Below are 18503 nucleotides of genomic sequence, written 5' to 3' on the forward strand. Positions count from 1 at the left end.
TCACATGCTGGAGGGCTGGGTTGCCATTCAGAGAGCCCACAGGAGCTGGGGATGTGGCCCAACAGGAGCCTGATGAAATCAAACTGTGGGAATGCAAAATAGACCAGAAGAATCCCACGCATCAGTATGGGCTGAACTCCAAACTGTGGTTTGTAGAAAAAGATCTGGGGCGTGGCAGACATCAAGCTGAATATGAGCCATCAATAAACGTTTGCAGAATAGGAGGCCAGACAATTTTGGACTGCATTAGAAAGACTACTGCTAGCAGGTGATGTTTGCCCTCGCTTCATCACTGGTGATGATGCATCCACAGCCCTGTGCCCAGTTTTGGGCTTCCCTGTCCAAGAGAGACCATGCTATTCTGAAATGGATAGATCAATATCCCATTCTTATTTCTGAAGCAGACACTAGAAATGAAGACACTTGAAACAGCATGGAAAAATTCCTTCAATTCCTTCCCTCTACATAAAGAAAAAAGTTACTATGTCACATAATTGAATTAATAGTCTAAGGGAGAAAGCACAGAAGAAAATGTAATTTTAACCGGTGTTCTCCAGAACCTCCTCTTTGTGTTCTCTGCTGTTTCTCAAACTCAAGTTGCTACAGGAAAGCTTTGACAAACCAATGACTACCACACAACATTCTGCTTACAGACAAGATGAATCATTTCCTCCAGTAGCTCATTCCAGATACATCTCAGAGGCAACAGCCTCCCACCACTGATACTTAATTAGGCCAGCTTGGGGCTGATTCTTTCATGAGAATGCACTGAGAGAGGCAGGAGCAGTACATGGCCCTCACCAAGCTGAGAACAAGGCCCACGATTAGAGAAATGGCTTCTGTGTTGTCAGCCCTGCTGCATTCAGTTTGCTGCCAGACAGCCTGACTCTGACCCAGATTAATCATTGTACATGTGCATGTGGTCATACACAGCAAGTGTGAATGTGCAGCAGCTGTCTGATGACCCTCTCTGGCAGATGGTGTCAGCCCTCACAGGCTGATGCATTACATTCCCATATTTTTTGAACTATATTGCTCCCATAGATGTTGGTGAAGCTGGTCAGGTGCCATTCAGTACCTGAAATTTACAGGGTTAAAATTGCTTGTATATCTATGACTTCTAAACAAGACCATGAAAACTGCTTCTGTGCTGAACATAATCCACAGTCTCTCATAACAAAATACTTCAATATGCACAGAGTTCCTGTGTTTTCAAGAGCCACTTCTGCAAATCTAAATCAGTCAACATCATCCAACACCATATCTGCAACCTTTTATAATAAAAATTTCCTTAACACCATTGATAAAGCTGAAGCGATGCCATTTGGTGCCCATTAATATGGACATTCCTTTCTTCCATGATTAAACTTTTCTAGTTAATTTCTACCACTGTATTAGGCTTATCCTTGCTATTCATCCACACAGTGAAAACCTTAACCTGAATGGGACCTCAAGCTTGTGTTCCAACATATTTAAAATAACCTTTCAGACAGTAATTCAGCAAGCCAATGTAACTTTCCAGATTTATTTGATCTGTATCTTTGGAGCAAACAGTTAAGCTGCCTGTCTCAGAAAGAAAATAAAGCACTTGAACTCTTGCCTTGGTCCTATTTTAGAGTTCTGTTTGCATGTTTGTTTTAGCATCTTCTGGGAACATTCTGTCTCCTCAAGGGCTATTCTACCAACATAGAAACACAATTTGATTGAGGCTTTTTCCATCTGCTTTGTCAACTTGATTTTGTCTTAAATATGCAAAACACAAAGATATAAATTATACTTGGCATGATAAACATATATGGCCATAAATAGAAAATCTCAGCAACAGTTATACTGCCACTATATGTGAATACAGTATTTGGCTGCAAAATAGAATATCAGCTAGAGATTTTTATAGAAAAGCTGAAAGATGACCAGTTTCTACCTCACAAATAATTTTCTCCAAACTACTGAAATACCTGTGAGACATAATAACTAAGTGCAATATCACATTTTTATGGACTTCTCACTTCTGTGTGTTTGAGTGTTAGTGATGCCTAATTGAACTGAATGATATTTTGCCTTCTTAAATTACTGCTAGAGGAAAGCAAAGGGAGCAGTCCTTTGCATTTTGATAATCTGATCGGTAGCCTAAAAGTCAATTTAAAGCAATTTCAGTGAGCTGTAGCATTATAGTCATATCAGAGTAGCTTATAGCAAGAAAAAATTTGGCTTTATTGACGTGAACACAGCAAACATCTGCCAGAATTAGAATCATTGTTCTGAATACATTAACATATTTGTCACTTTGCAGAATAATGTAAAAACTCGCTGCAGAGTGAGTCAGTTGCACAAACACGTGGGAGAAATCACTTTATTACCAAAGGCTTAAACTTCAGTCAAGAAACTGCTTGTGACAACCAAAATGGGGCAGAAGTACAATGGGATTGACTGAAGAATGGGGCAAGCCATAAAGTAAATTATTTTGGACCACTGTAGCATGTTTACATTGCACGTTCTCAGCTGCCATCCTCGGGATAATCCCAGTTGTAGCCAGTCTGTCAATATGAGACGTTTGCTTTGCAGCTATGCCAGCCTCAGAGGCTGATCTTCTGCACCAGCCCAGAATGTCAATACAGCACTGACACTACTTCACCAGAAATTATGGAGTTTTAACCACTTGTTTTCTCATTGCTGAGCAGAATTTACTCATGCTAATCCTGGAGCAATAAAAAAAAAATTAAAAGGAGAAAACAGTTAATAGTATCATAGAATCACAGAATATCCTGAATTGGAAGGGTCTCACAGGGATTATCAAAGTCCAGCTCCTGGCCCTGCACAGGACAGGCAGAAGAATCACACCATGTGCCTGAGAGCACTGTCCAAATGCTTCTTGAACTCTGACAGGTTTGGTGCTGTGACCATTTCCTGTGGAGCCTGTTCCAGTGCCCAACCACCCTCTGGGGAAAGAACCTTATCCTAATATCCAACCTAAACCTCCCCTGACACAGCTTCAGGCCATTTCCTGGGGTCCTGTCACTGGTAACCACAAAGAAGAGAACAGTGCCTGCCCCTTCCCTTCCCAATATGAGGATTTTGAAAACTGCAGAGAGGTCTGCCCTCAGTCTCCTCTTCTCCAGGCTGAACAGACCAAGTGACCTCAGCTGCTCTTCGTACAGCCTCTCTCCAGTTTAGCCATTCCCTTTCTAGGGTGGTGAAGGAGCTGGCTGAAGCAAGCTCGGCATAGAACTTCTTCATCTGGGTGACAGAGAAAACTCCTGTGTGAGGTAATGGTAGATTACAATGGGACAGAAAGCTGTAGCATTTCACAGCTGACAAATTGCCTTTGAGACAAAGCCCAGCTGGCTCTCAGCTGGTGATCCTCTGGCTCACACAACATCACAAATCAGTATGACATATGAAGAGCCAAATGACAGCTATCCGTGGCAATAACAATGGGTGGGGTGGCAGTGTACCCATGGGAAAAAACAAGTCAGAGTAGCAGCTGCCATTATAAGTTTTGGGGAAGAAGGAGAAAAGGGAGGTTTGAAGCATAAACAGCTCTTTTAAACAGTCATCAAGATCTAAATACAGTAAAAATATGTAAAGAAGAAGCAGCAAAAAATGAGCACCCCAGAATACAGTGTAACTTAGGCCTGTATGAACAACAACAAAAACAACATCCCAAATAATAAAAACATATTTAGTAAATATATTTGTGTTAAGAAATTTTCTTTTAAAAACAAATATCCTAGACATAGAAGAAATTCTGTGATAAGAAATCTGTTGACATAACGACATTGCAAGGGATTTAGATCCAGTGTATGAGCTTCAATTTGGCTTACCAGCAAATAGGCTTGTCTTCCCTCCTGTTTGACTAGATAAGACAACATGAGTGAAAGACCCATGCTTCTTCACCTACTTACTCTCTTGGTGGAAATAAGCCAGTCACACTTCTCTTACCTTGGTAGGTCTGAGGACTGAAGCAGAGACAAAAACAGCTGTTCTCCATTCCTCTCTTCTCATAGTTTTTTTCCTGGCAGAACATCTAATTAAGTTTTGCTTGGATGCAGTTTATGCAGTATTGAGTAAACAAACCCATATATTTACTAAAGCAAAAGAAAATTCCCATTGTCTGGCTGGATCCTACTGCTTAAATCACAGCCTGGAGCCACTGCTATGTCCCATGTAAGACTGCAGGGAAATAGACATCTGAGGCCTGGTGGATGATTGAACTAACACTAAGTACCTATATTTAGACAAAAACCACAATATACTGGAAAAATAGATAGGAAAAATGGAGTCTTGTCGGGTCTGAGAACTCACTAAAGGGAAGGTGACTACATCATCACCAAAATAAGTGTCTGATGGTTAATCATGTATTTATTAGGACAGTTAATTCCAGTGTCTTTTTCATCAAACCAGTAGCCCAGGTGTTTTGGAAAAAAAAAAGCAGAAAATCTCTAAAGCAGGCAATAGAACATGCTCTAGCTGAAAGCCATCAGTTTATTGTTAATGCAGTGGAAAAGACCCAATACAACCATTCCACAATTTAGTATCTAGAAATATAGCATTCTCATCAAGAATAAGAAAGATTAACCAAAGGAAAAAAAACCAAAACTGTTGCAGTGCAATAACGTTTTATCTTAAAATCAGAGGTCTGTGTTTTCCCCCTTCAAAGTCTCATGTAGTCAAGTCTTTTCCAGCACGCAGAGAAACAAAAAAAAAAAATCCCGAAATATCAGATAATTGTTGCAATAAGAAAATAATTGCAATAAGAAAATAATAACAATTCAAAAATGGTGACTACTCTCTGAAAATTGTAAAATAAGTTTTACACAATCAAGGAGAAAAAGGTGTAAGACAAGAATAACCAAGCTCCAGGCAAGACTCATAGAGGCAGTTGATATACAGTTCACTGCAAAATTAATGAAAACCATTTTAAAGCTACTTAATCAAAGAATTTTACCTTTTAACCTACAATGACATTTCTCCTAATTTAATAGAGGAGTTCTATTGAAAGTTCCTAATAAAAGATGCAACAAAATGCCATAATAAAATTATATTTTAGATACACCTGAAATAAAATGAAAAATAATTCTTCATGTTCTTCTCTATATGAGAACATTTGTTCCTATAAGTAAGTGTTTTCAAGTTTCTTAACTGGATTTTAACTCTGGAGTGGGGGCAATATCATTACAACCCTGTCCCAAATACTATTAATCTGGGACAAAGTAATGAGGCTTTTGCTGTCACCACTTTTCTAGAGAGACATCTAAATAGAACATAAAACCTCATTTCAGTCAAACAAGATATTCTGTACCTTATTCAGCTCTACTGAACAAATACACACCCTTCCAGAATGTATGGGTTTCCTAAAACATTCAGACAAATTGAAGAGCAATACAGCTGAATTATACCAAATGCAGCAGAATACACTGGATACTTTCATAGTAAAACCTTGACAGCTCAGCTCTGATTATCCACCAAAGTTCTCTGTTCCTTCTCCTTCATCTTCCTCCAGCCTCAACTGAATTACTCCCAGGTGTTCCTAATCTTCATATATCTTTCCATATCTACCCATCCCTCGGTTCTCCTGCATCTTCTTGCAATGCTCTCCAAGCCATGTAGAACCCAGCTCCCAAACAGGTGTTAAGAATCTTCAGAGGTGGCTGAATCCAACACATGTGAAGCATTTAGTTGCCAAATGATTTTCTCTTTTAAAAAGGCTGTGCAACAAGAAATCACATTTTGGAAGTTGGTTTGTAAAGGTGCATTGGTTTTCAAGTTCAGTGTTATGAGTGACTGAAGGCTTAGTAACTGTGTCTGGTTATGGAGTTCTGCTTCCCCACTTCAGCTTTTCTCGAGAAATTTACCAGGACTCCAGGCAGGTTTGTGTACACACAAGTAAAAGCAGATGAAAGTTTTTGGGGAAAGGAGTGAACTGCAGCCAGTTCTGACTGCAGAGGTTTCAAAATGCCTTTTTCCTCCCTCATCCTCCTGTCAATTTGCCAAGGAACTTAAAAAAAATATAAATTTATGAGGTATGGTCAATGTCAGGGAGTCCAAAATTTTAAGACCTCGGTCATAAGATTAAAAATAGTTAAAAACAACAGGAAGAACTAAAAGATCTTTCTGTTACTACTGTAGTTTTGTTAGTATTCGGCTTTCAAAGTCTCCAGTAGTTTAACTCCACCTGGGAGGATGCTTGTCTATAGCACAGAGAAGCTGAAATATGTCTTATATTTTGTAAAATATCTGATATTCTCCCTGAGTCAACAAAAATTGGTTAATAAGAAAAATTGGTTAATAAGGAAAAAATCAACAAAAATTGGTTAATAAGGAAAAAATATACACCACAAGCCAGGTAGGAAAATGGGAATTGTGGCAGTACTGATGCCATTTCTCTCATCCTTCCCAGAAAGGCACAGAAACACTGACAGTGAAAGGACAAAAGGAAAGAACAGCTGCAAAGAGTTGTTCCTTTTTAATTCCTCTGCATGCTACACTTGCCAGAGCAAAAATGTCCCAAAAACTTCATTTGGAACCAAAGTGCAAGCTTTTGGTACTTATGTTTTTTGTTGTCCTCTGAGTAACAAGGCAACCTCCCTTGAGGTGTAGGAGGCTTTGAGCTGGTTTGTCTGGGCTTACAGATGAACAGCTATTGTCAGGGTGGCAGCTTGAGCAGAGTCACCCACCAGCCTCACAACCACCTGTCTTTGGAATGCTGAAAGCAATCCAGTATCCAGGCTGGGTGGCCTCATTAAAGGCATCCAGGGATTCCTCTCCATGTTTGTGTGCTGACTACCTGTGCCAGCATTAGCTGTTGTGTCTAATCCTCAAAACTAATGAGGTCTATCTCCAGATCCAAGGCAGGCTCATCATTCTCAGTCTTCCTGAACTGACAAATCTCCCAGGGACATAGCATGCTGGAATAACTAACTGAAGTGCTAAACATTACTATAGCAACTGGGGAAAAACAGAGGTTCAGAATATAACTCAGCTACATTTTCTTCCTCTTTTATCATTCATACTCAGTCTTTAGACAACTGTAGCACAGTCTTTTGGCATTATAAACCTTCCTATTTATTACAAATAAAGTAAACCAGTGTTACTCAGCATGATTGCATTTGCTTCCCTGGAGATTCACCTTGCACATTCATTGACAGGCTAGCTCCCTTTCTGTGTCAACAGAGAAAATTAAACCTTTCTGTCCTAAAGTGAACTGAAGAAGAGTAGGAAACAGAATGACAGAGTTTATAATGAAATGTAAATCATATAGCTTCTTCTTTTTTTTTTTTTTTAAATTGTTTCATAGTTTTTACTGTAACTCTCATCATATTGTAAGAGGCATGAGGGAGATCTGATTTTTTCTGGTTTTCCAGCTTTAGTATTTCCCTGGTAGATGTTTGAAGGAGCACAGGATATGGAGTTTTGCTTGACAGCATGACAATTTTTGTATGTTAAAGCCCCAATAATTTTTTTCTTCTTTCATTCTTTTATCCATTTAAATGTACAATGTTCGATGAAGAGAATTTAGTCTGTCAAAGAGTGTGCTAAAGGGTACTCCAATACCTGGATTCCAAAACTGCCTGGGACTAGGGACCAGAATCTAGATTTCCCCTTTATGAGACAAAGATTGTGCCAAAAAAATAGCGCTGTCTGTCTGAAGAAAAACATCTCCCTTTTCTCCATTATTACTGTGTGGGTTTCAGGTCTGGATTCCACTCACTGTTCTGGCAATTCCCTCTAGCTTCATAACACTCTGCTGAACTTTGCCATAAAAAAGCCAGAAAGAAAATTCATTTGCTTTCCAAAAATATGAGTTACATCCTTTATTTTTTTTGTCAGGCTTCAGATCTCATTAGAAGACGGTGATGTAAATTCCACATGTGTGCCCTGCAATGACTTCTTGTGTAAAAAAAAGCCTTTTTAAGGTTATTATTTTTAACGCTCTATATAGGGAATGTCTAATGGAGGTGGGTGTATTTATCTCAGATAGCCTTTGATGAAATAACTCCCTTTTTATCATGCAATTTATCTGAGATTTGGCATGGTTCTAATAATTTTCAGACACCTCAGATTAAATGCATATTCTAAAGAGATTTTGAAAATTGATCTTTAGAATTAATAATCCTGTATTCTCATATTTGGAGTAATCAGAATATTCTCCACTGTACAGATTTTTTTTCACTTTAATTTAAGGTGGTCCTTTTAATATTAACCCTAATAATGTCCTACCCCACTTAAGAGTTCTCATATTTGAGTAACTCATTCATTAAGCTAAGTCAAACAGAATGAAGGCTTTGATGTGCATTAATTTTGATTCTTTTTAATAAATGGCTGGCAAGATATGACTATTCAATAAAAACAATGTTATAATTCATATTCATTGGCTACAGTATAAATCTGGAAAAAGGACATAACAGGTTCAGGAAAATTATGAAAAAATCTTCGCAACTGGAAATGGGTCATAAAAACTAATATGCTTTGACTATTTGTAAAAAACTTCAGAATTTTTCTATTTTAAAGGCATGTGTTTGGTATATGCCAGATAAAACTAATTCATATAGCAGTTAGAATAACTGAGGTATTATTTAGAAGAACTCTGAGCCTGCCTTCATAATCAAGTAGTTGCTTCATCATCTGCATTTTTGAGAGTAAATTTACATTTCAAATTATTGAAAACAGTCACTGTTTATGAGTAAATACAGTATAATCAGCGAGAGAGAAAAATTTATGAGAGTAATTGCTGAAGCAATAACAAAAGAAAATGCTACAAGAACACAGAGACAGAAGATGCCTGGAAATATCAATCTACATTGTTTCTCTTCCCCCTGCCCTACTTCTCACCCCAACTTGTCCACATGCTCTGGGAAACAGAGATCAGTTAATATGACTCATCTGGAGCAGGGTCCATGTGGATAGGCCAGCCTGTTACGTGCATCCCTGATTACCGAGGAGGTTGCTATGAAATAGGAATACAATGACTGAGCTGTGCCTTCCTTGGAAGAGTCATAAATTTCTCCTTTATCCTGATATTTGTTTCCATTAGACTACTAGGAAAACATCTTTGAGTACTGCACCGTTTTTCAAAGCCAGTTAAAACTATCCAACATCAAAAATAATGGGGGGAAACGACTTGGCAAAGGGATCAATGTGAAAATTATATAAAAGCCTTTTTAAAATGTATTTTTATAGAAATTCATGTCTAAAAGGATTATAATTTGAAGCATTCATGCTCTGTTTTATTAGTAGTATTTCTTTACCCATCCCAAATGCAGAAAAATTAGATGTTGATTAATTTCTAAAGTAAACAAGTTTTTCAGAGCTCATAACTTGAACCCTGACTTGCAGTGAGTGCTGAGTCTGTTGCAAGCCCCACGGGACTCAGTGGGATTGAAACCTCTTGGATAGAAATGTGGAGCTGCCTACCTAGGTTGTTTTAATGACAATATTTACTCAGCCAATATTTCCTTGGTAGCTCAGCACCTCATAAACTGCAAGTTCTTTATTTTCATCTCTGTGAAGCACAGAGGCTCCTGGTTCACACATAAGATACTTTTTAAAGTTACCTCCACCAAGGGAGATGACTGAAAAATCTTTCGGCACTGTTACAGTAAATTTTCAGATGCCAGGTGCCTAAAGACACATGATTCTTCAGCAGGTCCTTGATTTCTTCGTTTTGCAAAGCTGAGCAATTTCAGTGCCCACACCAGGGCAGACAATGTGTTAGGGCACCCCACCTTGTCTCCAGGTGCCACTCCAGGAAGAAACACACCTCCAAACCTACTGTGCTGTACCTGTCTGCTCCACATTGACATCTTGGTAACCAAGGCCATCTCCACTGGCACTTGGCACCTGCATTGATGTATCTATGTCCCACCATAGGTGGGGGAATTCACAAGAACCAGGAATCTCTGCATTGATGTGATCAAAACATATTTAAAAAAAAAAAAAAGTCCAGAATAGGCAGGGGTACTGAAGGACTCAAAATTTGTGAAATCTTATGGGGTTTGGGCATGAAGTGGGCATGTTTCACCCAGCGTTTGCCAGGGAGATACTGCCCACACTGAGTGCTGTAGACATGAATAATTTTATAAGACTTTGTTTTATCACTGACAAGCTAAGGAAGATCTTGAGCCAAAATGTTTTGATTTGTCATAAAGAACATCTAAAGGAAAGGAAGAAATTGGACCTTTCTCTTTTGTCACCTAAAGCACTGGCCCATCCAACCTTACAGCACACTAGCCTGGAAAACAGTATCATAGCAATACCAACCAAATCCCTACTTGTTTGACTCTTTATTTTTATATTTCTTCTCTTGGAAATGATTCTCAGAGAAGTCTGACTATATTAAAGAGGTTTAAGAAGAACAAAAGGGATACAGACTTTCTGGGAAGTGAAAGACAAAGCTTGAAAAGAAGATTGGAGGAGGTTAAATGGGAGTAATTTGTGCAATTGGGAAGTACCACTCAAGAAAGGTCTTGCTTCCTTTAGTTCTAGTACCAGAACTGATGAGTGCTAAATGCACTGGCACTGTAGAATGATTGGTAAAAGAATTGAAAAGCAAAATAGATGGCAACCCTTACTTTCCCTAATTAAAACAGTTTAGTTACAGCAATTTACTGTCACGATTAATGCAGCAGCAGCCAGGCAGATGTGATCTATTAAATACTTCTGCTTTTGCCAAAAGGAATTAATTCAGTACAACTGGATTTTATAAAATCTTCTTTGCATCTAAACATCTGCATCTAAATCTTCAAAACTTTATGGCATTTTTTACATTCTTTTCCTAAATGTTTTATTACCAGAGCATATTCTGTGCTTTAAGGTACTTATAAATATGCATTCCTTTATCTGTGCCCTCTATTAAGAAAACAGTTGCACTGTAAGGCTTTGTCTAGATCACAGCAGCAAATATTTCAATCTCACCAAGAACAGGAAAAATCAAGAAAGCTAAAGTTTAAGTGGCACTGGACCTCCATCTAGTGAGAAGAAGAATAGTGCATGCTTTTATGTTATAATATTTTCATGAGGGGAATTGTGCTTAGCTGCCAGAAGAAGTGTGGATACATTTGCATAAAATACAAAGGAAAATGTTATATATTATGCAAAAACCTTTACAAAATCCATAATTTCAGTTTAAGTGTCAGTGATTGCTCACATATCTTAGTAAATGAAAAAGACGTCGATAAAAACATATCTGTAGTCAGATATGTGAGAGCTGATCTTGTATTGCAATGCCATGCTCCACTGTCTATCCAGTTTAAAGACTGAAAAGGCCTCTCAAGCCCCTCTTCTGAGGTGGGGAGTTGTTACCACCCCATTGCACAGATATGGGTGAAACACAGCAAGCAAGGGCTGGATTTTAAAGGTTTTAAGATAGGCACCTACTTATCTTTCCAGATATGTCTCAATCTGTATTTTTAAATCAAGGTGTTAAGTGCCTGACTCCTCCTAAGCATCGTGGCAGATGTCTGTCTGCACCTACTGCCACATAAATGCCTGTAAAACTTGTCCTGAGGTGCCAGACTGATGCTCTGCTCTTCTTCCCATCTGGAGGGGAGCAGAACTCCAGAGTTAGTATCTGCTCACTGATACACCTGCAATAATGACAGATCCTCAGGGGGTTGCATCAAGGAGATCTTCCAAGCATGACTTGTAACATCACTGTAAAAATTTTGTCATTTGATTTCATAGCCTGGAACTCAGTTCACTTTAAAATTTTTCAATGTCATCATAAAATCTGAGGCAAGACACAAGCCATTGTTCAAAGTAATGTTCAGTTCTTGTTTTAAAAGTGGTACTACTACGCAAACAGGAGCTCTGCATAAAGCTAAAGTAAGTTCTATAAAGGTAAGTCCTATAAAGACAAAAAAACCTCATTCCACACACAAAAAAAAGGCAGCACATATCACTGGAGAGTGTTTATGAGTTCATGACTTGCAAATTATATAACACTGAGATATGTTTATCCAGACTGAAACTCTCTAAATATAAAGATACAGACACTAGGCATTCAATGAATTACATCTAGACATCCAGACAGTTACCAAGGCAGCTTAAAATACCCTTTAATGTGTTGAGCTGTTAAATTGCAGGATCTGTATTTGGCACACAAATCTAAGTATCCAGCTTAGCTCACATAGATGCCTATTGCAAAATCCTGTCTAATATCTGTGTCCCTTTTTTTTTCTGGCATTAGCAAATGAGAGTCTGACAGATTTTTCATTGGTTCTGTTAATTAAGATGCTCTAGAGTGTTTTTAAGAGGACTGGGAAACTAATTTTCCTTTTTATGTGGAATTACCTCAGGGTACCAAGAGAGTATTGGCTTTCTATTAATCCTTTCTATAACCTTACTACAGAATAAATGTACCTGTGCAAAGATAATATACATCAGCTATTTAAATGCATGTCTTAAGCCATGTAAACAAGATTGGTTTAAACAGTAAAGAAGACCATGTCTGGGTGGGATGCCCAAGAATATTAGAGGAGTTTACAAAAATTCAGACAGTCTGGAATGGTTTCTCTGCAGCTGTAATTATAAACATACCATAATGAACTCTAATAAGTTACTATTGATAATCAGGAAAATCTATCAATCATTTGAAATATGTTCCTTAAACAATGTAACTCTGGAAATAGAAGATGAGGCATTATTGTAGAAATAATTGAGAAGAAATGGAGGAAAATCTCTCAAATTTCTCTTCAACACTTTTTGTCACTTCATCTTGAAGATAACAGGCAAGGGTAGAGGAAAGAATGATTGAAATGATGGAAGATAAGAAACAGTTTCCTAAGAGCTTTGGAACAGATTCCTGACTAGGAAATACTGACTAAATGAGGATGTCCTTTTTTGAAAGGACACAACTGAGAGGGAATACAAACAACTCTACCCAACACAGGACCAATAGAAAAGGGAAACACTATTCAGGATCATGGAAGCTTGGCCCCACCTTTGCTCCCTCCTTTTCTTGTCCCATTTTTGTGGTGGAGGAAAGCCTTCCTGTGTCCTTGGGGGTCACAGGTGCCTGGGCAAGGAATCCAGAGTGGGTTCTTCTTATGAGGGCTTTACAACAACAGTCAATGCCTTTGACAACAGGATGAGCCTTTAACAGGAGGGACACTGAACAAAACCAAGGTTCCAGGCTGTGTACCAAAGGGCAAGGCTTTACTGGGGCTTGGCCAGACTCGCCACATCCCCAGACTATAGCTGGATTTCCTCCATTATGCTCTCGCTACACTGCCACCTGGCTTTAGATTGTGCTCATTTTGTAAGCCTTGAAAGTGCTTTTCCAGGGCAATGGTATTTAGTCTGCCTCACCCTCATCTTCTTGATGTAGAAATGAAGTCCAGGTGCAATTCATTAGCTCCTAGTTAGTATAATTTTACATTTTGAGGACAATTGTTACAATAAAAAGATTTTAAATCTTAATTTTTGAAGAAAACAAGGCAGCACTTTTCTTTCTGACTCCCTAAAGTTTCCTTGCTTATCTTGGGACCTCAAGAGCTTTGCAACCCTGCTGAATTTCAGGAGCAAAACATAACCACATGGGATAAATAGAACAGTTTCAGCCAACTTTTTTCAATTTCTTCAGGTGTTAAAATGTTAAGAATTTATAAACATGTCAGAGAAGTTTATATAATTTCTTTATGCGCAATAAAAAGATGTATGTACATATATATCATTAAAATTGCCTCTGATGAAATAGTGACAGTAAGATGAAAAGCTATTTAATGATTATTGAGCTTTGCTGCATGCAAACTGGACATAGGAATGCATAAACAAATGTCAGATGCATCATTAATAGCATGGCATTTTTTCTTCCTCATTCCTAACTCCCTGAACACTGTGAAGCCCATATAAGCCTTAAGAAACTTCCTGTATGACTGTCAGCCACAGACTTGACACCTCACTCAGAATAAAAATATCAAGGCAGTGTTCTTCTTTTAGTTGAAAAGATTCTCTTTATTAGCAGGAGATTTGCACTACCAGATGCCATTTATATCTTCCCTTCTTCCCTATCCTAATTTAAAACATTACTTTTCAAGGCTGCACAGAGGTAATGGATCGAGAACAGCTTATTAACTGGCATAGCACAAAAGAAATGCAGGACTGGAAATGAAACAGAAAGGTTGCAAGAACACAAAAATTGTGTTCATGAAACCACTGATTTCCTGAGGCTCATTGCACCTTGCTGTCATTCGTTTTTAAGTGCCTTAGCTTGTCTGCAAACACCACTACTTGCACATAAAAATATTCTTGTATACTTAATAGAAGAAAAATGTGCTGAATTCTGAGGCCTTTGTTCCAAAAAAATCCATCCAAACTTCCTCTTGAAACTCAAAATCCTATAACTGCAAAAATAACTTCACCTGGATAAGGTATCTGAAAGATGGCCATAAGATTGCAAGGTTCTGCAGCCACATGTACAGGTATAGTCTGCCTTCCTCTAGGTATGCTTGATATTCAGAGATACCTCATTGCTTTGTTATCTTGTGAGGAAGTAAGGAAGGATTGTGCAGTCATACTCACACATAAACACACATAAATCTATCATTGATGTGTCTATATCGTAGTTATTCTCTGGTGTTTGCCCATTTTTAGTACAACTGTCATAATTCATTACTTAAATTCAAAATGAAGTCAATTATTATTCCTTTGTTCTGGATTGCATATTTGTTTAGTTGTTTGAATTTATTCTATGTGAATGTATTATAACACTCTGCAGTTATCATTCAATTTTAAATTTAAATTCCCCAAATATTATGCATGTGTGGATTTACTTAAGAGATAAAAATGGGGGGGGGGGGTGGGGGTGTGGAATGTTCTGAATATGCTATTACTTTGTTCCCAGCACATGCAGTAACTTTTTGTCATTTTAATTTCTTATGGTTTTAAATTCCTCACTAGATTTCCCTTTGTCCAGTTCAAAAAAGCCACTCTTAGATACAGCAGGCTCAGGTGTGAGTCTCCAAACTATTTTTAGGATGCCCTTGCACTAAGATTTATATCATTCTCTGGAGGCGTCTGTCTCTCTACACTGATTAAATTGGCAGGCTGTGTGATTAAGCTTCTAATTCAGGCTTCTCGATGCTGGGTTAGGCACAGGTTGTTCTCAAGGGTCCTGGCCACAGCACCTGCATATCTGGCATCATTAAGAAAAGCACTTCGCTTCTTACAAAAAGTCTTCACTGCACAGACAGTGACAATTTATTAAGTCCTTGGCCATGGGAACAGCAATATTCAACAGTGCCTGACTTTCATGAGAAGATTTTGGCCACTTCAAATGGATATCTCAAGCCAGCTGCCTGTGATTTTCTAAGTCCCTTATCAGCATCTCAACACACAACTTGAGCTCAGCTGATGAAGACTGCGCATGTGAAGAGTGAACATGTACAAAGCCCACCATGCCAAGTGGAGCTCCGGTTCAGGCATTATGAGTCAAGATGATGCTACTGTCAGTACTGCCAGGAGCTGGTTTCTGTTCCTGTTCCCTCTTTTTATCCCAGATCCTGCCATAAGAGCCATCCATAATTTTTCTCAGTTTTATTCTTCATAACTGAAATATGTAATGTATTTTCATCCAGAATTTGTTAGATGATTGTCAAATATCACAGAACTTTATAATTCAGATAGGGATGGAGAATTTTAAATATTTTCCTATTTCAAACATGATAAACGTTTCTGACCCCTTGATGCTTAACCATCCATTGATAGTGTCACCTAATGTTTTAGGTTTGAAAAAACTTCTTAGATTATCGAACCTAACGTTAATCCAGGGCTGCCATATTCACCACTAAACAATATCCCTAAGTCAATGTCTTTTTAATATCTCCAGGGGTGGTGACTCAACCATTTCTCTGAGCAGCTTGTTCCAGTGCTTGACAATCCCTTTTTCTGAAGAAATTTTACCTAATATCCAATCTGCACCTCCCCTGCAGCAACTTGAGATTGTTTCCTCACGTCCTATTGCTTGTTACCTGAACAATAAGGTCTCTCCTGAGCCTCCTTTTTCCCCTTGGCTGCTCCTCAAAAGATTTTGCTCCAGACCCTTCACCAGCTTTCTTGCCTTTCTCTGGATATGCTCCAGCAAGTCAATGTCTTTCTTGTAGTGAGGGGTGCAAAACTGAACACAGGATTTGAGGTGCAGTCTCCCAGCTCAGAGGAGTGGATACCCAGAGAACAACTAGTCTTGCTCTTAAAGACTGAGACAAAGAAAACATTAAGTATGTCAGTATCTTCATCATCCTTTGACATTACATTTACCCAATAAAGGATAGAGGGTCTCCTTAAGCCTCAATGTGCTGCTGATTTATTTATAGAAACACTTCTTATTGTGTTGTACAGCAGCGGCCAGATTAAATTCTAGTTTGGCTTTTCTGCCTGCATAACCTCACTTCATCCTTGTAGTCCTCCTGAGTTGCTGCCCCATCTTTCAAAGGTCAAAACTCTTGTTTTTTCCTAAGCTCTGTTCAGCCAGGCTGGTTGTCCCTGCTGGCCTGCTCCTGTGCTTTAACATATCCTTCCTGAAGAATGTCCGGTCTTCCTGAACTCCTTTGCCTTTCAGGATTATTTTCTGACTCTGTCAGCCAGGTTCCTAAGGAGGCCATGCCTGGCCCACAGAAGTCCAAACTCACAGCTCAGCTGGCACCTATCATTAATTCTCTGAGAATTGAAAGCAACCATTTTGTGATCTCTGTGCCCAGCATCACCCACCAGTCTTTCTCTGTTCATGAACAGCAGGTCCATTAGGGAGCCCTCCCTAGCTGACTCCCTCACCAGTTGTATGAAGAGATTATCTTTCACACACTCCAGGAATGTCCCAGACTGCTTCCTCTCTGTGGAAGCTGTGCTGTGTTTCTAACAGACATTTTGTAAACTGAAACTCCCCAGATGAACAAGGCTCGTGATTGTGAGACTTCTGCCAGCTGCATATAGAATATTTCATCTACGTTTACACCCTGTTTGGGTGGTCCCTAATAGGCTCCCACCATGATATCTGCTGGGCCTCTCCCTGATTCGTACCCATAAGAACACAACCCTATCATCACCATCATGGTGGACTCCCATGAAATCCTTTCCTGGTGGAAGAAACCCTGCTGCCCTGGGCAGGGATACCTTCCAATAGACCAGCTTGCCCAGAGCCCCATACACTCTGGCTTTGAGCGCTTCTAGGTATGAGGCATCCACAGCTTCCCTGGGCAACCTGTTCCAGTGCCTCACCACTCTCACAGTAAGGAACTTCTTCATATATCTAATCTAAACTCATCCTCTTTCATTTTAAAGCCGTTATGCCTTGTCCTATCACTACATGCCCTTGTAAAAAGTCTCTCTCCAGCCTTTCTGTAAGCCCCCTTAGGTACTGGAATATGCTATAAGATCTCCCCAGAACCTTCTCTTCTCCAGTCTGAACAATTACAACTCTCTAAGCCTGTCCTTGTAGGAGAGGTGCTGCAGACCTCTGACCACCTTTGTGGCCCTCCTCTAGACTTGATCCAGCATTTTCATATCCTTCTTAATGGTTAATTTTTATCATCTACTAGTTCCCTCAGGACCCAATGGGTGCATCTCAAAAGTACCATGGGCTTTTGCACTGCCAGATTCCTTAGATTATCTCAAATCTAGTCTTGCCCTAAAACAGGCAGTTCTTCATTCTCCCAGTCCCCGACTTTGCCTTCTGTGACTCGGGTGATGTGGCTGAATCGCTTGTTGGTGAAGCTGAGGCAAAAATATTGTTGAGTACCTCAGCCTTCTCTGCATCCCAAATAACCAGTTCTGCTCTTTCCTTACAGAGAAGGCCCACATTTTCCCTAGTCTCCCTTTTTTCTTTGACATACCTACATCAGCTTTTTCTTGCTGCCCTTGATGGCCCTAACTCATTCCTTATTACAGTTTTAACTTTCCTGACCTGATCCCTGTCTGCTCAGAGAATTTCTCTGTATTCCTCCCAAGATGCCCTTCCTTGCTTCCATCCTCTATGGGCTTCCTTTTAGTCTTTGAGTTTGTCCAGAAGTTCTTCTTGTTCTTCTCTTTGGAAGGCATTTTCGGGATGTATCAATCCTGAGCTTGGAGGAGGTGACTCTTATTTACCAGCTTTCTTGTATGGGTTTTGTCCCATACTCTACCAAGCAGATCCCTGAAAAGGCCAAAGTCTACTCATAAGTGAAAATGAGGCCACTGTATGCTTATCCTCTTTATTTTTAAAAGTATGAATCCAGGAGATAAGATGTTGTTTAGAGAGAAAGGCAACATTTTTCTTCCAAGTGGTTCTTGTTAAATGCATCTTTGTTTGGTGAGTGGGATGGGGTTGTGCTGTAACTATTACACAGTAAGAAATGAGAAGAGAAAGTTCATTAAATGAGCAGAGAAAATGAACATCAGTCAGGCCAGCTTGATCTATTTCAATTTAGTATTAGAGGTGCACAGAAACGAGTGCCTCAGGAAAGTAAATATGTGGATTTCTCTGACAGAAAGAACAGTTGCAAACTGTAAGAAATGTAATAAGAAAAAAAAATTAG

At 39.1% G+C, this 18503-nt stretch overlaps 1 protein-coding gene across 1 annotated transcript in view; it reads right to left on the reverse strand.

Annotated features, from left to right (window-relative positions):
* Positions 1 to 2336: 2336 nt before the first annotated feature.
* GPR63 (G protein-coupled receptor 63) overlaps positions 2337 to 18503 on the reverse strand; it is a 62537-nt gene continuing 46370 nt past the window's right edge. Inside the window, exons 8-9 of the mRNA XM_064412731.1 lie at positions 3940 to 4012; positions 2337 to 2696 (exon numbers count right to left, since the gene is read on the reverse strand). The gene's annotated coding sequence lies outside the window, so the exon portion shown is untranslated. The remainder of the gene's footprint in view (positions 2697 to 3939; positions 4013 to 18503) is intronic.

The sequence above is a fragment of the Passer domesticus genome, chromosome 3, assembly GCF_036417665.1.
Source record: "Passer domesticus isolate bPasDom1 chromosome 3, bPasDom1.hap1, whole genome shotgun sequence".
NCBI classification, from domain to species: Eukaryota; Metazoa; Chordata; class Aves; order Passeriformes; family Passeridae; genus Passer; species Passer domesticus.